Raw genomic sequence first — 15669 nt, 5'->3', positions numbered from 1 at the left:
GTCCTCTATCCTCTGTCCTTTATCCTCTATCCTCTGTCCTTTATCCTCTATCCTCTTGTCCTCTATCCTCTATCCTCTGTCCTCTGTCCTTTATCCTCTATCCTCTATCCTCTTGTCCTCTATCCTCTGTCCTCTGTCCTCTGTCCTCTTGTCATCTATATTCTTTCCTCTATCCTCTGTCCTCTGTCCTCTATCCTCTATCCTATGTCCTCTGTCCTCTATCCTCTGTCCTCTATCCTCTGTCCTCTGTCCTTTATCCTCTATCCTCTGTCCTTTATTCTCTGTCCTCTTTCCTCTGTCCTCTAGACCTCTATCCTCTGTCCTCTTGTCCTCTATCCTCTGTCCTCTATCCTCTTGTCCTCTGTCCTCTTGTCCTCTATCCTCTGTCCTTTATCCTCTATCCTCTGTCCTTTATTCTCTATCCTCTGTCCTCTGTCCTTTGTCCTCTATCCTATGTCCTTTATCCTCTATCCTCTGTCCTTTATCCTCTATCCTCTTGTCCTCTATCCTCTGTCCTCTATCCTCTGTCCTTTATCCTCTATCCTCTGTCCTCTATCCTCTTGTCATCTATATTCTTTCCTCTATCCTCTTTCCTCTGTCCTCTATCCTCTTGTCCTCTTTCCTCTGTCCTCTGTCCTCTTTCCTCTGTCCTCTGTCCTTTATCCTCTATCCTCTGTCCTTTATTCTCTATCCTCTGTCCTCTGTCCTATTTCCTCTATCCTCTATCCTCTGTCCTTTATCCTCTGTCCTTTATTCTCTATCCTCTGTCCTCTATCCTCTTGTCCTCTATCCACTGTCCTCTATCCTTTGTCCTCTATCCTCTGTCCTTTATCCTCTATCCTTTATCCTCTATCCTCTTGTCCTCTATCCTCTGTCCTCTGTCCTCTATCCTCTGTCCTCTGTCCTTTATCCTCTATCCTCTTGTCCTCTATCCTCTATCCTCTGTCCTCTATCCTCTTGTCCTCTATCCTCTATCCTCTTGTCCTCTGTCCTCTTTCCTCTATCCTCTGTCCTATTTCCTCTATCCTCTGTCCTCTGTCCTCTATCCTCTGTCCTCTATCCTCTGTCCTCTGTCCTCTGTCCTCTATCCTCTGTCCTCTTTCCTCTATCCTCTGTCCTCTATCCTCTTGTCCTCTATCCTCTGTCCTCTTGTCCTCTATCCTCTGTCCTCTTGTCCTCTATCCTCTGTCCTCTATCCTCTGTCCTCTATCCTCTGTCCTCTATCCTCTTGTCCTCTATCCTCTTGTCCTCTATCCTCTATCCTCTGTCCTTTATTCTCTATCCTCTGTCCTCTTGTCCTCTATCCTCTATCCTCTATCCTTTATCCTCTATCCTCTGTCCTTTATCCTCTTGTCCTCTATCCTCTATCCTCTGTCCTCTATCCTCTTGTCATCTATACTCTTTCCTCTATCCTCTGTCCTCGTTCCTCTTGTCCTCTGTCCTCTTGTCCTCTATCCTCTGTCCTTTATCCTCTATCCTCTGTCCTTTATTCTCTATCCTCTGTCCTCTATCCTCTATCCTCTGTCCTCTGTCCTCTATCCTCTGTCCTCTATCCTCTGTCCTCTATCCTCTGTCCTCTGTCCTCTATCCTCTGTCCTCTGTCCTCTGTCCTCTATCCTCTGTCCTCTGTCCTCTATCCTCTGTCCTCTGTCCTCTGTCCTCTATCCTCTGTCCTCTATCCTCTATCCTCTGTCCTCTATCCTCTATCCTCTGTCCTCTATCCTCTTGTCCTCTATCCTCTATCCTCTGTCCTCTTGTCCTCTATCCTCTGTCCTCTATCCTCTGTCCTTTATTCTCTATCCTCTGTCCTCTATCCACTGTCCTCTTGTCCTCTATCCTCTTGTCCTCTATCCTCTGTCCTTTATTCTCTATCCTCTGTTCTCTATCCTCTTGTCCTCTATCCTCTGTCCTTTATTCTCTATCCTCTGTCCTCTGTCCTCTTTCCTCTGTCCTCTTGTCCTCTATCCTCTGTCCTCTGTCCTCTATCCTCTGTCCTCTGTCCTCTATCCTCTGTCCTCTATCCTCTGTCCTCTATCCTCTGTCCTCTATCCTCTGTCCTCTATCCTCTGTCCTCTTGTCCTCTGTCCTCTGTCCTCTGTCCTCTATCCTCTGTCCTCTATCCTCTGTCCTCTATCCTCTGTCCTCTATCCTCTATCCTCTGTCCTCTTGTCCTCTATCCTCTGTCCTCTTGTCCTCTATCCTCTGTCCTCTTTCCTCTGTCCTCTGTCCTCTGTCCTCTATCCTCTATCCTCTATCCTCTGTCCTCTATCCTCTGTCCTCTGTCCTCTGTCCTCTATCCTCTGTCCTTTATCCTCTAACAGAGAGAGAGAGAGACAGAGAGACAGAGAGAGAGCGCTTGTTTACACCTCCACGCCACATTACGTTCATTATAGCTCCGTCTCACCCTGGCTGACGGCAATTTAAGGAAGCAGGAAACGAGGCTGTTTAAACAAGGAGCGCTAATATGAAACCACGAGTGTGAATGAATCTTCATGATGTAATAACTCATCTTCCTCATCTTCCTCACAGCGTAGAACGGCCTATCAGAGGGCCTGGGTCCAGAGTCTAAAGACCCCCCCCCCCCGTCGGGTGTCGAGCAGGAAGCTGCGGCCGAGGCCCTCGCGACAGGAAGTAGGTGTTGGCGGTCCCGATAGCAGCGGCGCCGCCTCTTCACGCCGGTGGCAGGAAGCCAGAGGACCGTGTCGCCGGATGATTAAATGAAACCAGCGGCAGCTTTTTGTTTTTTACAAATTAATCTTGGTGATCCACGCACTCGCTACATTCAGACCGGCCGCCATACGACCGGGTCGACGGACGCCGACGCCTCCAAATCTAACGCTCCAGTTTCTATATATTTTTTTGTTGTTGAAAAAAGTTGAAGGTCGGGTAAACTGACGTGTGTAGTCAGAAAATACAAAGTGAGCGCACTAATCGTCTCCTGATGAAGCTCCACGTTACTGAGAGCTTGTAGCTCCGCCCCTAAAGCGTCCCCTGCTTTATGGTCTGTGTGACTCTAGATGACCATCATGTCCTAAATGATGACATCATGCTGTATAGAAGAAGACTAGAAACTAGAGACTGAGACATAAACTCATGTTTACAATGTTTACTGAGCGAATACATCAAGAGAGAAGTACAGCCACTATATATGCTTCTATACAACCAGAGGAGCCCCCTGGTGGTCAGGAGAGAGAATGCAGCTTTATCACATTAAGCATAGTCTTCTATACAACCAGAGGAGTCGCCCCCTGGTGGTCAGGAGAGATAATGCGGCTTTGGGATGTGGGAGTAAAGAGACAAGAGCTAAGACCATTTCAGGCAGGTTGTATATGTGTATAAGAAAAGTGTGTTTCATGAATATTAAAGCACATACACATGTTCTCGTAGATATTTCATGTCTGTTCCCAGTAGCGTGTGTCTGCTTTGCATCTTCCTTTTGACCTATATGTGTAAATGTGTGTGTGTGTGTGTGTTTATGCCTGACGCTCACAAAAATGCTCGAACCCGAAGAAAAAAAGTCTGTTAGAAGTCTGGAGCGCTGAGCGCCGTGGGTCCGTCCAGACGGCGAGCAGACAGAATGTGTTTGTTTGTCATCTCTTACTCGTCCGAGCTCAAAGAGAGAGAGGAAGATTCAACCGGAGCGCAACTCAAAGCCTGATTCCCAGTGGGAGAGGAGCTCCATTGACTCATCACCGTGTGTGAGTGGACCGGCTCCGTCTTCAAGAACTTTATTACATGGGAGGAGAAGAAGAAAAGGCCCGATTGGCTCTCCTTCAAGTATCGATCCTGTGTCGGGTTTGGAGATGTGAGTGTGTGTGTGGGGGGGGGGGGGGGGGGCGTCCTCCCAGGATCAGTCATTACAACAAGCGCCCCCCGACATGACTCGTGTCTACATGACGGAGCCCGGAGCGTACAGGCGTCATGACGGGAGGAAGGAGGGAGAGAGAGACGGGAGGAAGGAGAGAGAGAGACGGGAGGAAGGAGAGAGAGAGAGAGAGACGGGAGGAAAGAGAGAGAGAGACGGGAGAAAGGAGAGAGAGAGATGGGAGGAAAGAGAGAGAGAGACGGGAGGAAGGAGAGAGAGAGAGACGGGAGGAAGGAGAGAGAGAGACGGGAGAAAGGAGAGAAAGAGAGAGAGACGGGAGGAAGGAGGGAGAGAGACGGGAGGAAGGAGAGAGAGAGAGAGAGAGAGAGGGACGGGATGCTGCTGTGACTCCGAGCCGAGAACACGACTTCAAGAGGGAACTGACGCGCCGCCCGGGAAAATATCGCGTCTATCGCAGCCACACGCGTCTGTACGTTGACTTTTCATAGTATTCGGTCGCGCGAAAAAATAGTTTCGCTTTTGGTGTGAACGCACCTTTAGAGGGGTGCGTCTTGAGGGTCTGCCAACAGGTGTGTGTGTGTGTGTGTGGGGGGGGGGGGGGTCATCAAAGGGCCCAAGATGCAGCTCAAATTGAGTGGCTTATACTGTTTCAGAGAATGAACCTCTGGGCTGCAGCCTGAGCTTCATCCTCACCCCTAGAAGGAGCCGAGCTTAAGACACACACACGCTCTACAGATGATCACGCCATCCCTGCTCTAACTCCACCTCCATCTCCACCTCCGTCTCCACCTCTCCCCCGTTCCCACTCGCTTCTTTGGCTTTTGGTTTCGGTGTGAATCCTTCTCTTCTTTCCATCTCCGGAGAACGAATCTCGTCGGTTTCTCAGAGGGCCGCGCGTCGGACCGCTCTCGGGGTCGTCGCTCGCCCGCGGCGGGTGAGCGCGGCCGAAGTCCCGAGGATGAGAAGGGGAAAAAAAAGATCAAAACGTCCGACGGGAACGCCGAGCGGAGCGCCGGGAGCCATCCGACTCCCCGGTAAAGGTCGGGAATCGATCCGCGATCGGCTCCGCTGTCGGGCAAATACCGGGAGTATTTCTGGAAGGTCTGGGTGTCATGGTGACGGGGGGCTGGGGGGTGGGGCGGAGGCCAAGCTAGACACTGATTGCGCTGCTTTTAAAGGGGAACGCCAACCAATCCTTCTGGCACATTCCTGAGTGCCGTTTGTCGGGAAAGTGATGAGCAAGCAACTCCTTCCCGAAGCCCACACCGAGGAATACGTGAACGTACAGGAGATCACGGCTACACCCTTGAAAGATTTAGCGGTCTTCCAGTCGGCTTCCGATTGGCTCGGTGAGGAAACACACGGCGCACCTTTAAAAAAAGGTAGTTCTCCAGCCGTGGGTCGGGATACGCGTGACAAGAGGAATGGGAGCCAGATCTGATTGGCTCGTTGAATCACATGTTCTATAACCTATAGGAGGGGTCTTGAATCCCAGAGAGACGGAGAGGCCCTGCAGATACCCCCCCTGGGTCGCCGGGCAGAACTTCACGACGGAAGACTCTCATTGGCTGACAGCGACTGTCCAACGAAGCCCGTCCGGAGGGCGGTAGAAACATCGGATGAAACTAGACGAGAAGACGTTTGCGCGGATTTCTCGCAAAGATCCCGAGATTTCGGAGATCCGGACGTCGTCGGGAATATTCGGAGCCGGACTCAACGTTCCGGAGCCGGCCTGTGATATCACTGTAGGCCCGGAGCCAGAGGGCGCTCCATGAGAAGGCTCAGGCGGCCAGGCGGCTGCTCCTCTTCTCCTTCCAGACGCCACAGCGGCACACATTGATTGCTTTTTTCTTTTACTGAATTTCTACTCGCAATTATTCCCAGTAAGCCCAGTTCAACCTGCCGTCGCTCCTCCTGCTTTCTGCTGGATTGAGTCGAGGTGAAGCGCGTCTCTCTGAGGCGGGAGCGTGCCGCAGAGCTCCTCCGCGTGGTCCTAAAGCCGACGGCAGCTCGAGGGAAGGTCCGGCGCTGAAAATCATCAAACATGCAAAAACCACGAGAGAGAGAAAGAGAGAGAGAGAGAGAGAGAGAGGTGGGGGGGGGGGGGGGGGGCACGTTGCGGATTAATGACGAATGGTGAAGATTTCTGTCACTGTTGTTTTGTGTTGCTTTGATTTAAAGCAGCTGTGAATCCTCAGTGAGAACGACGTGAACGGGTCGACCCAGAAGGGATTCATCCACGGGGATTATCACCTGAACCCCCCTCCCTCCTCCCCCCGACTCGTCAAAAGAGTCCACTGAGTGGGTCTCACACGGCTCCATGTTCACCTTTGACCCCGCGGAGAGTAACTGAGTGATGTCACCTGGGTCACACAGACACACACACACACACACACACACACACACACACACACACACACACACACACACACACACACACACACACACACACACACACACACACACACATGTACTGTACGCACAACAGCTGATATTCTTTCATGGGACTCATGAGCTGCATATCACCTCCATCCATCCTCCTGTCTCTCCTCTCTCCTCCTCCCTCACCCCCTCTTATCTTCTCACCTTCATCCATCCTTGTGTCTCTCCTCCTCCCTCACTCCCTCTCCGCTGATCCTCTTCCCTCCATCCATCCTTGTGTCTCTCCTCCTCCCTCACTCCCTCTTCCCTTCTCACCTCCATCCATCCTTGTCTCTCCTCCTCCCTCACTCCCTCTCCGCTGATCCTCTTCCCTCCATCCATCCTTGTGTCTCTCCTCCTCCCTCACTCCCTCTTCTCTTCTCACCTCCATCCATCCTTGTATTTCTCCTCTTTCCTTACTCCCTCTTCCCTTCTCACCTCCATCCATCCTTGTGTCTCTCCTCCTCCCTCACTCCCTCTTCTCTTCTCACCTCCATCCATCCTTGTATTTCTCCTCTCTCCTCTTTCCTTACTCCCTCTTCCCTTCTCACCTCCATCCATCCTTGTGTCTCTCCTCCTCCCTCACTCCCTCTTCTCTTCTCACCTCCATCCATCCTTGTATTTCTCCTCTCTCCTTACTCCCTCTTCCCTTCTCACCTCCATCCATCCTTGTGTCTCTCCTCCTCCCTCACTCCCTCTTCTCTTCTCACCTCCATCCATCCTTGTGTCTCTCTTCCTCCCTCACTCCCTCTTCTCACCTCCATCCATCCTTGTATTTCTCCTCTCTCCTCCCTCCCTCTTCCCTTCTCACCTCCATCCATCCTTGTGTCTCTCCTCCTCCCTCACTTCCTCTTCTCTTCTCACCTCCATCCATCCTTGTATTTCTCCTCTATCCTCTTTCCTTACTCCCTCTTCCCTTCTCACCTCCATCCATCCTCGTGTCTCTCCTCCTCCCTCACCCCCTCTTCCCTTCTCACCTCCATCCATCCTTGTGTCTCTCCTCCTCCCTCACTCACTCTCCGCTGATCCTCTTTCCTCCATCCATCCTCCATACTATATAGTTCACAGTAAATAAATAAATACATTAATTAATAATAATAATAATAATAATAATAAATACCTGTGTCCATCACCTGCGCTTCTGGACATCACCAGATATATAATAATATAATATAATAATAACCTGACACAATTGGTCAATTCATTTTAAATATGGTTGTAAATGTGTAATTAACACCTGATTGCTGAGAGGTGCACCAGGTGACACGTGACCTTCTCTGCGCGCAGCTCAAAGGTCACATGTCTGTTTATATATTATTATTATTATTTAAATTCCCATGGAGAGAGAGCCCTGACCCGCAGAGGTGACACTGGAAGCAGCTGATCCGAGGAGCGCGGTGTTGTTCTGTTGCGGTAGAACGAGTCTCCTCTCATCGCTCATCTCTCACGCGCACACACGCACGCGCACGCACGCACGTCTCGCAGCGTCGCAACTACACACACACACACACGACAACGAGCTCACCACGAGACACACACGGCGGCTCAGATGCACGTGATGAGGATGATGAAGAGGAGGAGATAACGGTGGAAAGTTACACAGGCAAGAGGCAGAGACACGAGATGGATAGATAAATAAATACATAAACACATAAACATAAACACATACCCCCCCCCCCCCCCCCCCCTCCGGCGTCGACGCGGAGCCCGAGGACCACAGACCCGGGACGAGGCGCCCTACCTCCGGCTGCAGTCCGGTCGTCGCTCGGTCTCCGGGCTCCAGGATGAGGACTAGAGGACTAGAGGACGAGAGGATTAGAGGACTCGAGGCTGGACTGGAGTCTGGTTCCCCCAGAGAGCGGCAGCCCGAGTCTTCCTCTCTGCTCGACACAAACACACACACACAGCGAGGCAGCAGCGGAGCACTGGAGACTCTCTCTCTCTCTCTCTCTCTCTCTCTATGTGTGTGTGTGTGTGTGTCTCTCTCTCCTTCTCTCTATGTGTGTGTGTGTGTGTCTCTCTCTCTCCATGTGTGTGTGTCTCTCTCTCTCTCTCTTTCATTCATCCTTCCCCAGGGTTAAATCTGTCTTCCCCCCTTTTGTTTTGTTTCTACAGGATATATATATATATATATATATATATATATATACACGTATATAAATAAATATATTTATATAGGTGAATAATATATATACATATGTTTATAAAATATATATTTACTATATATGTATATACTTATATACGTATATTTATACATATATACGTATATCTATATATATATATATAGAGAAAGTGAGTATGAGTGTGTGTGATTGTGTGTGTGAGAGTGTGTGTGTGTGAGTGGGTGAGTGTGCATTGTGCATTTGTGTGTTGTGAGTGTGTGAGTGTGTGTGTTATTAGTAAATGTTTCCGATAAATTAACAACTCAAATGTGTTACAGCTGTTCTTTCTGACGTCAACTCTTTTTCTTTGGGGGGGGGGGGGGGGGGGGGGCGTGGCTCGTTATTCTCCTGTCTTCTCTTCTAACATCAATATTTCAAGCCCAGAGGTCTTAAAGGGGAAGTACACACGCCTAAAGGAAGACAATGTCATCATGTTGTGTTCATGCTCCATGTCAGCAGAGGCTCACAATCAATACTCCATTGTTCACGATCAATACTCCATTGTTCACGATCAATACTCCATTGTTCATTATTAATACTCTATTGTTCCCTCAGATGTTGTTGTTTGTTATCGGTCCTGATGAAACGTTGTGGAGCGGTGGTTCACTTCCTCTCAGTTGGGACAGGTGGCACAAATAGAGCCTTTTAACTTAAAGCTGCTGAGACGCAGCGATCCTGTGGGGGGGGGGGGGGGGGGGTGAAGAAAAACCAATAACGGGAACCCAATTACGACCTTTAGGGGGGAGCCCGAGCTCTCCCGTATCGGCTTGTCCTCGCAGGTTTATTTCCATCGCTTTTTTAGAGTCAAACCGCCAAAATAAAAGCCTCCCCCAGCGGGCGTTTCACTCCGAGCCTGTGGCGTACATATGAGACTTCAAAAAGCTTCCTCCTCTGATGATGATGATGACGATCTTCTCGTTGTTGAAGATCATAACCTGTTTGACCTTTGACCCCTTAAAGCAAAAACAATGTTTACTTGCCGTAAATTGTCATTATTTTGGGGGGTTCCTTCTCTTCTGTGATTGCTCCCCTGGGCTGTTGTGCACCGACAGATATGCTAGAGAGGTTCATGTCATTTATGTTCGCTTTCTCTCATTCCAGGCTTCCTGATTGTTTTCACCTGTCATCACACCTGTCTCCTATGCTCATCAGTGTCAGCCCCGCCCCTGATTGGTCCCACCTGTGTCTTGTTACCATGTGCTTAAATTCCCCTGTCTCCCAGTGTTCCTTGTCAGTTCGTCTTGTCTTTGGCCATGATCAGGTCGGGTTATGTTGGGCTCTTGAAAAGTTTTTGATCCCTCACTACGTGAGCGCTTTCATTTTGTTCACTGCAGAACCGGAAAATAAAGTACTTACAAATACTTTATCTCTGTCTCCCGGGTCGTGCAATTGGGTCCTACTTCTTAAGTGTCTGAGATCGTAACAGAACGAACTGACCACATTATGGACCCAGCCGACCCAAGAACGCTTCACGCCGCTCTGTCGGTACAGGGCGTGACGATTTTTCATCACGAGGAAAAACTGGACAAAGTCAGCCGGGAAATACAAGAGCTGAGAGGACGCCAGGCCGGGGTTCAGGAAGAATTATCTACACAGATGCAACAACTGGTTGCCCAAATGAATAATTTTTTCACTCAGCAACAGACTGCTCCTCCGGTGACGTCATCCACAGCTGAGAATTTGCCTGTCAATACTCCAGCTGACGACCCAGGTCAGGCTGTTTCCTCCCGTTACGGCTGGCTCTTCCGGAGAGATTTTCCGGAGACTCTTCGAATTGCAGAGCCTTTCTGGTACAGTGTGATCTGCATTTTCAACACAACCCAGCAGCTTTTTATCTGAGCACGGTAAAGTGGCGTTTATTGTGTCTCATTTAACGGGAAGAGCTGCAGCCTGGGCTACTGCAGAATGGTCTAGAGACACCGAACTATGTTACTCATTGGCCGATTTCATAGAGACTATGAGGCGCATTTTTGACCACTCATCGCCTGCTACGGAGGCCAGCAGAAGACTGTTTCAAATACGTCAGCTCAACCGTCAGGTGGTTGATTATGCCATCGAGTTTCGTGCAGCGGACAGCGGATGGAATGTTCCGGCTCTTCGTGACGCCTTCATGACAGGACTTTCGAACCGATAAAGGACCAGCTGGCTCCACTGGAGACACCCGGGATCTGGAATCCTCATCGCTGTGGCCATCCGGATCGATAACCGTCTTCGAAAGAGAGGGAGCGCCGACGCAACCGAGATGTTATTCCCAGCTTCCAGAATTCGCCTCGGAGGGTCGCGCCGCCAGCGGAGGATTTCCAGCTCATGTTACCGGACCATCAGAGGACTACACTTCCGAAGGACTCCGGTGAACCCATGCAGCTTGGAAGAACCAGGCTTTCTCTGGAGGAGAGGCAGCGCCGTCTACGGGAGGGTTGCTGTTTCTACTGCGGCCAGCCGGGTCATCAACTCGCTTCATGCCCGGGGAAAGGATCGTGCTCACCAGTCAAAAGGAGGGCGCTGGTGAGCAAGTTTCCCGCAGACTTCCCTCCTCGACCTGTTACTCAGGTAGACATTTGTATCAACAATCAGACCATTGACCAGGGTGTGTTAATAGACTCAGGGGCTGACGAAAGCCTTATAGACTGGGGCCTAGTCAAACAGCTAAAAATAAAGACTGTCCCGCTATCTCATCCTGTTAGTGCCAGTGCCTTAGACGGCCGCTTGTTGTTCACAGTTACCCATTGCACTGAGCCCATACGGATTACTATAAATAAGGACCATACCGAGAGCATGCAATTTCATATTTTTGAGTCGACTCAGCACCCGATTATTTTGGGGTTTCCTTGGCTGAAGATCCACAATCCTCACATAGACTGGCCTTCAGGGAAAGTTAAGGAATGGGGAGAGGATTGTAAGGGCAGGTGTAAACATACGCATCCTGTTAATGCACCAACAGACTCTAGTAGGATCATTATAGATCACCCTGACTATCCTGATCTACAGAAGGTACCTTCCTGTTACCATGATTTAAAAGAAGCGTTTAACAAGTCTAAAGCCTTGTCGCTACCTCCTCACCGAGATTTTGACTGTCCCATTGATCTCTTACGGAGCCCCCATTCCCAAGGGGAGACTTTACTCGATTTCGAGACCTGAGAGAACAGCAATGGATGAATACATCTCCTCTTCACTCAAATCAGGGATTATCCGTCCTTCATCGTCTCCAGCCGGAGCGGATTCTTTGTGGGAAAGAAAGACGGGTCTCTGAGACCTTGCATAGACTACAGTCCACTAAATGACATTACGGTGAAGAACCGCTATCCTCTGCCACTCATGTCATCTGCTTTTGAACTGCTTCAACGGCCAAGATATTCACCAAGTTGGATTTAAGAAATGCATATCACTTGGTTAGAATAAAACAAGGGATGAGTGGAAGACTGATTCAACACTCAGAATGGTCACTATGAGTACTTGGTAATGCCTTTTGACTGTGCAATGCACCGCTGTTTTTCAAGCTTTTGTGAATGAGGTTTTGGGAATTCTTGAATATTTCAGTGTTTGTGTATCTGGATGACATACTGATTTTCTCCCCAGACGCTAAATCTCATGTTAACCATGTCCGCCAAGTTTTGCAGAAACTACTGGATAATCAGCTATATGTCAAGGCAGAGAAGTGCGAGTTTCACACAGAAGAGGTGTCTTTCTTAGGATACATAGTCTCACCTAATCATATCCAAATGGATCCTGCGAAAGTCAGTGCAGTATCCCAGTGGCCCACACCAGACTCCAGGAAAAAGGTTCAGCAGTTCCTAGGATTTGCTAACTTCTATAGGAAGTTTATTAGGAATTTCAGTTCTGTTGCTGCTCCTCTGCATGTTCTGACTTCTCCTAAGGTTCCCTTCAAGTGGACCCCCCAGGCGGATCTTGCTTTCAAACTTCTCAGAGATAGATTCACCTCAGCTCCCATACTCACCATTCCAGATCCCCAGCGCCAGTTTATGGTCGAGGTGGATGCTTCCAATGAGGGAATTGGAGGAGTACTGTCTCAACGTTCTTCAGAAGACAACAAGATGCATCCATGTGCTTACCTGTCGCGGAAGTTGACAACGGCAGAGCGGAATTATGACGTGGGAAACAAGGAATTGTTAGCTGTAAAAGCTGCCCTCGAGGAATGGAGACACTGGCTAGAGGGTGCAGAGCAACTGTTTTTAGTCTGGACAGATCACAAGAATCTAGAATATATAAGAAAGGCTAAGCGTCTCAACTCCCGTCAGGCCAGGTGGACACTTTTCTTTAGTAGATTCAACTTCACACTCTTTTCGTCCCGGGTCTCAGAATCAAAAACCCGATGCTTTGTCTCGTCTTTACGATCCCGAACCACTTGCGGTAGAGCCCAAGACCATCCTTCCACTTAACCGGGTGATCGGAGCCTTTTCCTGGCAAGTGGAGTCAGACGTTAAAGAGGCAAATGTCATGAATCCAGCGCCTAGCGAGTGTCCCAACAATCTGCTGTTTGTTCCTGAGGCTCTTCACTCCAAGGTCATCCACTGGGCTCACTCATCTGTGCTTTCGTGCCATCCGGGAGTAGCAAGAACAATGTTCAGGATTCAACAACGTTTCTGGTGGCCATCCATGAAGAAAAATGTGGCCGAGTATGTAGCGGCTTGTCCGGTGTGTGCGTGTAATAAGACCTCATCTCAAGTTAAGATGGGCTTGCTCCAGCCGCTGCCGATTCCCCATCGTCCTTGGTCACACATTTCGATGGATTTTGTGACAGGATTTCCTCATCCAGAGGCAAGACTACGGTTCTAACAGTGGTTGATCGATTTTCAAAGATGGCTCACTTCATCCCATTGACCAAGCTTCCTCTGCCAAAGTCACCGCAGAGGTCATGATGAATCACGTATTCAGGATCCATGGATTCCTAATGACATTGTTTCCGACAGGGGTCCACAATTCATTTCCGCCTTCTGGAAAGAGTTTTGTCGACTCATAGGTGCCACCGTCAGCCTGTCATCAGGATATCACCCTCAGTCAAATGGACAGTCGGAGCGTCTGAACCAAGAACTAGAGACTACGCCACGTTGTCTCGCCTCCCGAACCAGACCACCTGGAGTGACCACCTCACATGGGTCGAGGTTGCCCACAATACCCTTCCGACGGCGGCCACAGGTCTCTCTCCATTCCATTGTGTCAATGGTTTCCAGCCTCCACTTTTCCCTAACAACGAGGAAGAGGTGATGGTTCCATCGGCACATGCCATGATCAGACGTTGTCGCAGAGTTTGGGCTGGTGCTCGCCAGTCTCTTCTCCAAGTTCAGCTCGGATGAAGGCTGTTGCGGACGTTCATCGCAGGGTCGCTCCTCCTACAGTCCAGGCCAAAGTTTAGGCTCTCTACCAAAGACTTACCACTCCATGTCGCCTCAAAGAAACTGGCTCCGAGATTTGTGGGTCCGTTTCCAGTGTCCAGAGTCATCAACCCGGCCGGCACGCTTGCAACTCCCAGGACCTTGAGAGTGCACCCAACGTTTCACGTTAGTAGAATCAAGCCGGTGTGTGAGAGCACACTTGTTCCCGCCTCAAGCCCTCCACCGCCCCAGTTCTTTGAAGGGGGTGATGTTTACAAGGTCCGTAAGCTACTGGAGGTCCGTAATAGGGGGAGGGGCAAGCAATTCCTGGTAGACTGGAAGGGTTACGGTCCTGAGGCTAGAAGCTGGATAGCTGCTTCATTTATCGTGGACAAGACTCTTATCCACGACTTTTACAATCAGCCTGGGCCATCAGGAGTTGGCCCTAGAGGGGGGGGTACTGTTGTGCACCGACAGATATGCTAGAGAGGTTCATGTCATTTATGTTAGCTTTCTCTCATTCCAGGCTTCCTGATTGTTTTCACCTGTCATCACACCTGTCTCCTATGCTCATCAGTGTCAGCCCCGCCCCTGATTGGTCCCACCTGTGTCTTGTTACCATGTGCTTAAATTCCCCTGTCTCCCAGTGTTCCTTGTCAGTTCGTCTTGTCTTTGGCCATGATCAGGTCGGGTTATGTTGGGCTCTTGAAAAGTTTTTGATCCCTCACTACGTGAGCGCTTTCATTTTGTTCACTGCAGAACCGAAAAATAAAGTACTTACAAATACTTTATCTCTGTCTCCCGGGTCGTGCAATTGGGTCCTACTTCTTAAGTGTCTGAGATCGTAACATGGGCGTCCACAGTGGGGCTCCTACGCTAACGCATGCTAATCACATGAGCGCTGCAGCTTCTGTGTTCACTCCCAGCAGCTGGTTAAAAAAAACAACGCCCAACGATCGGCAGCATGAATAAGGATCCTGGACGATGACGTAATCACGTGACGATGATGTAATCATGAGATTCACTAATTGACTAATTGCCCATTCGGCGTTTCTCGTCTTCCTCTCACGACGCGAGCTCGAGGGAAAGGAGGGATTGATGTTGCTATGGAGAGAAGGGCGTGGAGAGGTCACGACCCCTTCATCAGGATGAAGATAGTCAGTCAGACAATCATCATTTTAAAAGAGGGGGAACTGGTGGAGGAGAAGAAAGACTCCTCCACCACCGAGCTGGAGAACTGGAGGGAGGAAGTCATTGCGGTGGGCTATATTAAAATATTATTATAAATAAATATAATTATATATTTATATGAATAATAAATATATATATGTACATTCATATATGTATGTATTTATTTATACATACAGTATATATATTCATATATATTTAGATATCTATATATTTAAATGTATATATACATGAATACATATATATTTACATTATATATATATATATATTCATATATATAAATGCATGTATATATATTTCTGTATTTATATATATATATATATATATATATTCATATATATATATATATTTATATATATTTATATCTTTATTTATTCATAAATATATATATATATATATTTGGGGGGGGGGGGGGTGAGATGCCGAGTCTGTTGTGGCAACCCGGAGATGAAACAGTGGCAGAGACCTTCTCCTTCTCCTTCTCCTCCTTTTCCTCCTCATTCTTCTTATTCTCCTCCTCCTCCTCCGAGTTCATATCCCGGTCCGGAAGGAGCTGCAGCCTCCACCTCCAAGACATCTAACACACACACACTCACACACACACACATGTGTTTTTCACGCACACACACACACGTTCATCTCTCCTCCTTCTATGTGATTTATATGTTTATTCATCTTCGCGATGATGACGAGGCTTTGTGTTTGAGTTGCGTTTGAGTCCCTTTTCTTTCCGTGGGACGAA

General features: G+C 48.9%; 1 protein-coding gene across 3 annotated transcripts in view; it reads right to left on the bottom strand.

Annotated features, from left to right (window-relative positions):
* Positions 1-8150, bottom strand: part of LOC130203365 (diacylglycerol kinase beta) — an 85000-nt gene extending 76850 nt beyond the window's left edge. For all 3 annotated transcript variants that reach the window (XM_056429484.1, XM_056429491.1, XM_056429499.1), the window contains exon 1: positions 7989-8150. The gene's annotated coding sequence lies outside the window, so the exon portion shown is untranslated. The remainder of the gene's footprint in view (positions 1-7988) is intronic.
* Between the last annotated feature and the right edge of the window lie 7519 nt (positions 8151-15669).

Source organism: Pseudoliparis swirei, chromosome 2 (assembly GCF_029220125.1).
Source record: "Pseudoliparis swirei isolate HS2019 ecotype Mariana Trench chromosome 2, NWPU_hadal_v1, whole genome shotgun sequence".
NCBI classification, from domain to species: Eukaryota; Metazoa; Chordata; class Actinopteri; order Perciformes; family Liparidae; genus Pseudoliparis; species Pseudoliparis swirei.
The sequence above is the reverse complement of the archived record's forward strand: the minus strand, read 5'-3'. Positions and strand labels throughout refer to the sequence as shown.